This window comes from Leptonychotes weddellii, chromosome 9, assembly GCF_054177405.1.
Source record: "Leptonychotes weddellii isolate Sample4059 chromosome 9, ASM5417740v2, whole genome shotgun sequence".
NCBI classification, from domain to species: domain Eukaryota; kingdom Metazoa; phylum Chordata; class Mammalia; order Carnivora; family Phocidae; genus Leptonychotes; species Leptonychotes weddellii.
In genome coordinates, this window is record NC_138377.1 from 49,980,222 (window position 1) to 49,989,881 (window position 9,660).

Sequence of the window (9,660 nt, forward strand, 5' to 3'; positions counted from 1 at the left end):
GTGATATTTAAAGTGAAAGTTTATAAAGTGGAGCACCTGGGTGGCTCAGACTATTAGGCCTCAGATTCTTGATTTCTGCTCAGGTCATGATCTCAGGGTCCTGAGATGAGCCGGGCCTCCAGCTGGTGCTCAGCTGGGAGTCTGCTTGGGATTCTCCCTCTCTCTGTCTGCCCCTCCCCCACTATTTCAAATAAATAAATAAATCTTTAAAATAAAATAAAATGAACGATAAAGCTAGCATACCTGATACAACTTGTTCTGTTCATAGTCAAGGTGCAGAGCTTTTAAGGAGCTAAAAAAAAAAAAAATTACTCCTCTCCAAAATTGTTTACTCATTGACTCATAATGGAAGAAAAAATCCATTTTTTGATAGTGCAAATTCACAAGCAAAGCTAAAAGGTCACAACTACTATCATTTAATTCATTTAAAGGAGAATGCTCCAATTAAAGTTAAGAATGGTTCAAACTTTTTTCAGACTGGAAAACCATTAGCCTGAGGTCTGGTCTTCCGGGGAAGCTGACGGGGTGCGTTTAATCTGGGGTCTTTGGGCCTAGGTGCCGGAGGTCAGAGGGTGTCCGGAACGGAAGAGAGGGTAAGGTGGAGTTTCCTGAGGAATGAGGGCGCTCGGGCCTCTGTCCAGGGAGCTTTGTTTCTGCTGGGTAATAAAGGCTAATTAAAGGGCCTGCAGGTGCACATCCTGTTCGCCTGACCACTTGCTCTGCAGCCCAGCAATCAAGGACCCTGCGCGCTGCCTCTGTCCTTGGGCGTCAGTGGACATCCATCACCCCGGTTTCCAGGACGGCGAGCAGGGGCTGGTCCCGAATGTCCAGCCAGGAGACCAAAGCTCTCGGGGCCTGAACCTGGACGGAGCAGGGCCCCACTTCCCTGGCCAAAACCGACAGGCAGAAACAGACCCCAGCCTTCCTGTCAACCCCCATGGCCGCTTCCCCGCCTTTGGTGTCCCCTGGGGGCGCAGGGAAACCTTGACTGCAGCGGGTGGCAACAACTAAGGCCAAGCAAACTGGGGAGATTGTGCGTGGGATAGGAGACCCACAACCGAGGAGTCGAGTTGGGTCCCCACCTGGGGTGGGGCCTGCGTCTCCCCAGGGCGGGCCACCTTGGGGCTCTGGAGGCCTGGGCCACTCTGGCTCTGGGCACGGGCGGAGTGGAGGACAGTGGCCTGGGTGCTAGGGGAGCAGACACAGCCCCGAGTCTCGCTCAGGCGGGAGTGAGGGGAAATGCTACTTCGTTTCAGCCCCTTTGTCCAGGCATCTCCTGTTCTGTAGCTTCTTGCACTGTAGGGGAAGGAAGACGGAGATTTCCTCAGTCCTGAGCCTACCCAGCCCCCAAACACACCCTCCCCTCACTCTCTAGGTTACATTTTCTGGTTCTATTTTTTTCACTTTGGAGGGAATTGGGTCCTAACTAATGAGGAAAAAAGAAAAAAAAAAACACACAAAAACAAGAAAAAAGATTTTCTTTCCTCAAGGAAAGAAAACAATATCATTTTGCTGAGATTAGATTGTGCACCTGAGCAGAGTGTCTGGACTTTCCATCAAATCGTTGTAAGTCCTGTAAAATTGAATTTCTCACATTTGTAGGGAAACTTCATTTTAACTCTAACCTTATTTGCATCTACAGTACACCCACCCACCCCCCTTATCCATGGGGGAATGCTTCTGAGAGCAGCAGATATCTGCAACCACAAATAGTACCCTATATATACTACGTTTTTTTCTTATAGGTACCTACCTATGATAAAGTTTAACTTATGAACTATGCACAGTAAGAGATTAGCTTAAAATAGAACAATTATAATAACATGGATGTTATGTGAATGTGCACTCTCAAGCACTCTTAAAATAACCTATTGTACTGTACTCATCTTTCTTGTAATGATGTGAGATGAAGTGAGGAGAAGGAGGTAGGCATTGTGACTTAGCATTAGGCTACTAAAGACCTCAGGATAGGGGAGGATCTTTTACTTCCTGATTGTGGTTGACCCTGGGTAACTGACACCATGGAAACCGAAAACTTGGGTAAAGGGTAACTATTGTATTATCTGTTGTCACTAGGGCTCTCCACCAGTAAAAATGCAAATGAAATAAATTTCACATAAATCCTGCAGGCTGGCAGGGAGAAAAAAAGAGAAGGAAGAAAACAAAGATAAGGAAGGAAAAAGAATGAGAAGGAAGAAAAAAGAGAAGAAAAGAGAAGAGAAAAAAAGAAAGAAAGAAAAGAAAAAGAAATTAGCCTGAGACCCAGCTATCAGATTAATTGTGGGGTGCAAAATTAACCAGTTAAGTACTCATTTCCAGGGAAGCACCCAGATGAAGTCAAAAAGGGAGTAAGGGTTATTCAACAGATTGCCCTTCTCAGGTATTATAAATTGATTTAATTTTTCTGAGTTTATGCCCAGAGACTTACAGAAGAAATGCTTTTGCTATATAGATTTTAAGCTACATTATACTGTTAATTTTGTGTATAAAGAAATCTAAATGTAAATGAGCCTCTCTTAATTATGCAGAAATTTAGCTAAATAATACATATTTGTTAAGTAAAAAGTTGTATTATATTTATTATCATCTCAAATGTTATAATACTGAGTTCCTCACACAATATTGAGCAAAACTGTCAGCTTTAAAGATAAAGACTAAAAAATAAATAAATAAACAAAATAAATAAAAATAAGGCTAATCAGTAAAAAGCACTTTAGTATTTTCTGGTAACCAATTAATGAAAACTACTCTTCAGCTGGGAAAAGTTAAGCTTTTACAATCTAATACCTGGGTTGATGTTAGCTAAAGAAGTCTCATCTTTGAACAGGCATATTTACATCCTTTCAAGAAGGGCAAAATGTCCCCCTTCTCTCCGCTCCAGCAGGAGAGGGTGGCCACCGAGGAAAGGGCGAGCGGCAGCCCCTCTAGGCCATGAACGTGAAGAAGGGCCGAGATGGGGTTGGGACGGGGATGGAGCCCGCTCCAGGGACCTCAGGCCACACATGGAGCCCAAGCTGGAGCCGCAGCTGCAGGAAAAATCAGAACCTGGGTCTGAGTGGGAGCCAGCAGGTGGCTCAGACTGGGGCCGCTGCAGAATAAGTGGCTCTTGGGACAGGAGGACGTGCTGGGGCTACGATGGATCATGGACGATTTACCTATGCTCCCCTGAGGAGAACATCTACAAAATCGATGTCATCACGTTCAAGATTTGAGACGTAGATTCAGGCACTGTCCTCTGAAATCAAGAAGCCCCAACCTCAGAGCGGTTGCCCATCAATCCACAGGACCTAGACCCCAATGCTGGGTGCTTTGTCTGCCCAGCCACCAGTTCCACGCCTACAGGCCTCCGCCTGAGGCAAGTGGGAGCCACGGAGGCGTTCACAGTGGGAGACAAGCCTGTCAACAGCTTCCACATGATTGAGAGGTACTGATTCGCAACCAGCATCTCAAAAGCTTTGACTTCCACTTAGGCTTCTGCATCCCCAGAAGCAAGAACACCTGTGAGTACATCTATGACCCCACGTGTTCTGTCTTGGGGGTTTTCCAAGAGCCCTGGACCCTGAGTCAATGATGGGAGGGAGGGGGCCTGATGTCCCCAGTCCAACTCTGTGAAGCCCATGGGGCTTGGCACATGGGGTGGGGTGGTAGGAGGGTTGTCTGCCTCCATGTACAGGAAGGCCTCCTGTGTAGGGACCCATTCCCTTCCCCTGCCCACCACCAACGGTCCACTTAGAGTTGTAAATTCACAGATGGAGATCCACGGTGGGGTCTGGCTGCCAAGCTTCCAAAGGGAGTCTGGGCCCTGGCCTGAGCCCCAGCCCCAGCCCCAGCCCCTACCAACAGGGACGGAGCCACTGCCTGAGATGTGGGAGGGACCACCCCAGACTGTAGCCTGCGGTAGGAACTGGAATAGCTCTATGTAGTTTTCAATAAACTCTTCTCCTTTTCTGTAAATAAATAAAGAAAGAAATAAGCAAAATATTGGAGAAACAGGAGTCTGAACAGAAAATAACATAAATATGGCAATTTTAACATACTCTCTTGTTTACTAATATCTTCATTCCCTTAGGTAAACTGGCTCACACTTAAATGGATTTTATTCTCAAAATAGCTTCTTCTATGCGTATTCAGCACTTCAATCTATTAATTAGCATATCAAATTTACTACAACTTGTAACTTTTTTTTTTAAGATTTTTTATTTATTTATTTGAGAGAGAGAATGAGAGACAGAGAGCACGAGAGGGAAGAGGGTCAGAGGGAGAAGCAGACCCCCGGCTGAGCAGGGAGCCTGATGTGGGACTCGATCCCGGGACTCCAGGATCATGACCTGAGCTGAAGGCAGTCGCTTAACCAACTGAGCCACCCAGGCGCCCCTACAACTTGTAACTCTTAACTGTAGCCTGCTAAAACTGTCAAATAGTGTATTTAGATAATAAAAACATAGTCATTAAGAAAGCATATATTTCCCATTTTCTGTGTAGAAGAATTTTGCAAAAAGGACACCACAAACTTAAAGGATTAATTGCAGGAGGATTTGTTTAATAATCTCAGAATAGTTCAAGAAACATCAGAAAAGTTTATGAGAACACATAAGTTAAAAATGGCTTCTAATTTCAAATACATAAAACCATAAGCATTCTTATTAAAAAATATCCATTTTTATATATGCTTTCCTCCCCTCTTCCTAGAATGTTTACAACCTAAAAATAGACATTGCTTTGTTAAATATGTTTCTACTAGATATTGGTTGTTTCTTTTTCTTCTTTTGGTATTGGTTGTTTCTTAGTAGAAGGTCAATACATATTCTTCGACAATGGTAAGATCTACTCAGTGTCTTGAAGTATTTGAGGTTTGATACCCATTTCTCTGGATACACACCCAGAATAATACAGCTTTGCAAAGATCAGAGAACTCTGAAAAGGTTACGCTCAGTCTCCTGGATCCCTGGAGCAACAAAAGGCCTAACAGCAGAAAGAGTAAGGCACAAGAAAGCCAGAAAGCCACCTGGGGAGCAATGTGGTTAGTTAGGTCTATGTAGTTACAGCCTGAGTAATTGCAAGGTGCTTGCTATGGGAGCAATTTAGTTTTCTAGGTCTCTGGAGCCTTGCAACAAGCAATAGATCAGACTAGCCACCAAGGAAAGATCTCACGTTACACAGCCCTCCATATGGCAAGGAAGGCAAAACAACAAAGGATAGGAATCAATCTTTTTTATGACCTCCATTGGAAAACCCAAGTAACATCATATGGTACAAGACTAAGTGACCTACCTTGGGAGAATGCAATTGTACCAATTCTTTGAAGCATGAAAGCAGCTCTGTGGATATTTGGTTGAATGATACATGGCTCCTAAGTATACTGTTGGGAGAAAGGTGTCTCATTCGAGTGAAATGTTTTGCACCATTATTTTCTAGGTTGGGTTGTAGAAACAAGGCTGTTCTAGTTTATTCTGTTGTGGGTTTAAAAATAATATATGCTGGTTTCCTAATGTTTGATATTCAGTTGATAATGGGTCAGTATTCTTTCCAAAAGCCACTGTCTTCATTTAAAGAAATTCCATTTTTTAAAGATTTTATTTATTAGAGAGAGAGAGAGAGAGCACGAGCAGGAGGAGGGGCAGAGGGAGAGGGAGAAGCAAACTCCCCTCGGAACAGGGAGCTGGATGTGGGGCTCGATCCCAGGACCCTGAGATCATGACCCAAGCCAAAGGAAAACACTTAACTGACTGAGCCACCCAGGCATCCCTGGATTAGCACATTTGTCTATCTGGACTGTAGGAACTACTGTTGCATTTTCCAAATAAGAAAACTTGGGCAGCGAGAATAAGTAACTTGCTCAATATGACAGAATCATGTAGTATCAGAGTTGGGATCTGAACACTAGCATTTTGATACCAGTGCCTAGGTGAAAGTGAACAATCTAAGATGTGTCTAGATGAGCATAGAACAAGGATTTCAAAGGAAATAGAGATAGATCCCAAGATTTGGCATAACTGGCTGGTAACCCAAAGTTATTAACAACAGTAAAGATGAATTAAAAGTTAAGAGTAGATTCCCCTGTAGTGATAGTTGTCAACTACTTAATGTTGCCACAAATAAGATACGCCTTTCTATACCCTATACACAGTATATAGTTCACCCTTTGCTTAATTAAACCATGTTGTTCCCTCCATAACATTTAAAAATTAAAGAACCACATCAGACAACAGCTAAGACGACATACCTGAATTTTTTGGTTTAAGCCACCTCTGTAATTTCTATTTTTATATTCAAAATGAGAAGTCAGAAAAGACACACCTTTACACAATGATTTTGACTGTGACTTCTTGGCATAATTTGTATCTACCTACGGTTGTATTTGTTTACTATTCATTGCCATGATCTGCTGAACTTTTGAGCTTAAAAAAAAAAAAAACAACTAAAATTTTACCAGATGTGATGTCACACGATGCTTTCATTTACACTATCACAAAAAGCTTGCTGCATCCCTTTAAAATATACTCTGTAAAGTATACTTTTAAATCATATTCTGAAATTTCAACAGTATAAATTTCATTGTCATTAATGGAAACTGCCCTGCTGAAACCCCACATGATGGCCCCATAATGTACACTGTAGTGTCTGGTGACCAATATGGCCTATAACATATTAACTCACTCAGACACAGCTAATGCACTATTTTGCCTAGTTTTATTATTATTCTCCTTCAAAATAAAAATATTTCTTCTATTAAAATTACAACTCGTGACTTAGGAACTATAAATAAAAGCAATTGCATTCCAACTTGTATTAAAAGGCCAATACTGAATTTTTTTAAATAAATTATAATTTTATTTGTCAATTATATCTCAGTAAATCTGGGAAAAGTTCTTTAAGACAAATAAGGAAAAAATTGTAATAGCTATAGATAACTGACCATCCAAGGTAATTCTTCAAAATATGGAGAACTCTGCTCTGGTTTATGAGATGTCTTGTGCAGTATTCCTCAAACAACTTCTGGATAAGAAGATATTATATCCTGTTTGACATAGAACAGTCCAGGCTATGCCTGATGTCTCACCATAATCATTAATAGTAATCCTTTACCTTCTCAAAAGCGCCCTTGTGTGGACTAAAAATCCCCTGACCTTTCTGTTCATCAAGTTAGCCAATATTGAATTTGATCTTATTGAACAAAGTCTTGCTGCATCAAGGTTGAGGACATCATGTATTATCCACACTTTCATGGCCATAGAGTAAATATTGTACTACTGCAGAATAGAATTCTGAAACATAAAGCTACTGACTTGAAATGTTTCTTTTCAAGTGTACAAATCTAAGAAGCATACCTTAATAATTCTACCTTGCTTAGTAATTGCTCAGATTTCTGTATTGTTTTTTTCTGTTCTTAGTACTTGTAAAATTGTATTCATTATAACACAAAATGACTTGCAATAGGTGAATAGTATTTCAAGAAACTTATTTTATTCTGTTTTCTAGCCTATTCCACTTTTTAAAAGTGAGGTAATTAATTTTCTCTGAGGGATGCTAAATCAAATCTAAATACGTATATATAATCATTAAGAAACCAGGATTGCCAGTCAGGAACACCAAGTGTGTAGGTTAAATTTCTTAGTTGAGAGAATTAAATGAGTTGTAGAGAGTTGGGTTAGGCATTTCATTAAATATAGTTCTAGAGAGAAAATTATTTTGATGTTAAATACAATCTATATGAACCTTTTAGGGATTCTGTGAATGTCGAGAGCACTCAATATATCATGAGAGGAGATGAGCAGAAGATGGAAGAAGAGGTAGAGTTCAAACTGAGATGGATTCAAAATGCCAAATTTAAGAACACTAATTATTACATAATTTTCAATAGTAAATCCACTTTCTTGATACTTGCCTGTTGTCTTATTTTCAGAAGTCCATTTATGTGTATTTACATTAACCAAAAATTCTTAGATGTACCCTAAAAAGAGGGAGACCCAGTTTTCCAGTGTTTTGATGCTGGGATCATGCTGTTAAAAATGTTTAGTCTTATTCAATGAGAGATTTCAGCCCTAAAGTAGCCCTATAAATATGTAGATGTGAAATAATTGGCTGAAATTGACACATAATTCTCCTAATTGGATGTGATTTGGATTTGTACACAATACAAAGAAGAAGGTAAAGGAGAAGGTAACATCTAGCATAGTTCTTCTGTGGAGAATCATAACTCTGTAAGATTTGTTACCTCCTCCCATGTTTCCAGGAACTATTGCCAGTCTCCAGAAAAAAAAGAAAAAAGAAAAAAAGTATCTTCTCTCTGGAACACAAAGTATTACCTACAAATCCAAATCACATCCAATTAAGAGACTGATATGTCAGTTTCAACCAATTATTTCAGTTTATTCCTCAGGTTAGCAAACCTGATACCTAAATCTCCCCTTCTTTCTAACTCTATTTCTATGCCTCTTTAGCTGCATCTCTATGCTCATTGGTTCAAATATCTTATTGAATTATTTTCTCATGTATAGTAGAGCAATAATTACTTTTAAATAAAAGAAAACAAATGCTATGGATATAAACATGCTGCCCAAAATTAATTTCTTAATCTTTAGGCTCTAAATTATATTGTCTGAGAGCAATACCATCACATTTGGCTCCCAGAGTGGATCAATTTAATCAATGTACAATAACTGTTTGAAGATATTTGGTACATAGTAAGTGATTTTAATAAGATAAGAACGATGCCGTAGAGTACTCAATCAGGTTGTGGTGTATGTGTGTAATCAGAGGGAAGATTGAGAGGGGTTGGGGAATGGGTAAGACCTGACGAGGCAAAGTTGCCTTAACTTTAATATTGTTAGGTCGTATATAGATGTTCCCTTGGTCATATGCAAATGCTTATCTTCCTTAACAGGGTTTTGCAAACATTTGAGTTGGAGGAAGAAAAGGAGAGATTATCGGAAGTTAGAAGAAAACACGTATTAAGTAACTTTGTGTGTCATGCTGTATATTAACTGAAATATACAATGCATTCTCATTTTAATCCAATGACCCAGTGAGGCAAATAAAACTCACAATTGAAAATCTGATTTCTAGAAACTTTTCTCGGCAGTCCTATACCCCTTTGCCAACCTCTCCCACTCAGAGGTCAAACCCCCCATTCTTCCGTTCAACCTTGAAAAAAGAAATAAAGTGACACTTCTGAGTTTTCAACATGAAAGGTTCAAATGAGAGACATTTTATGATCCTGATGAGACTGACCTAAGACTGAATGAAGCTGCGTTTCCTGTGTGCATCATGGAAGTTCTTTTGTTACATAATAGCCACATTTGACAGTCTGGACATTTATTAATGATCTTTCTCTCACAACTAAGAAATCATATATTTTCTAGCATGTTTTTGGGATGCCCTTTTGATTAAAAAAAAATAAATAAGAACACTGTCTCCACCTTTATAGTTTTTATGCTAAAAATCCTCTAAACCTCATGGTTGAGGTTCTTGCTTATCAGGTTTGAAAGGGAGGGATATTTTATCCAGTCGCCAAATCATATGTTTGCACTCAGTAGCCTCAAGTGCAAGTCACCCTGTAAGTCCGAGCTACACAAGCTGGGGGCTTCCGTGAGTTACAATCAGGAACAAACAAGCTGCTCTGTACTGATCTAACAGGAGTTTGATGAAACTTCAAGCTTC

General features: G+C 40.2%; 1 pseudogene; it reads left to right on the top strand.

Annotated features, from left to right (window-relative positions):
• The first annotated feature begins 2,931 nt into the window (after positions 1 to 2,931).
• Positions 2,932 to 3,812, top strand: LOC102735901 (protein unc-119 homolog A pseudogene; annotated as a pseudogene).
• Positions 3,813 to 9,660: the final 5,848 nt, after the last annotated feature.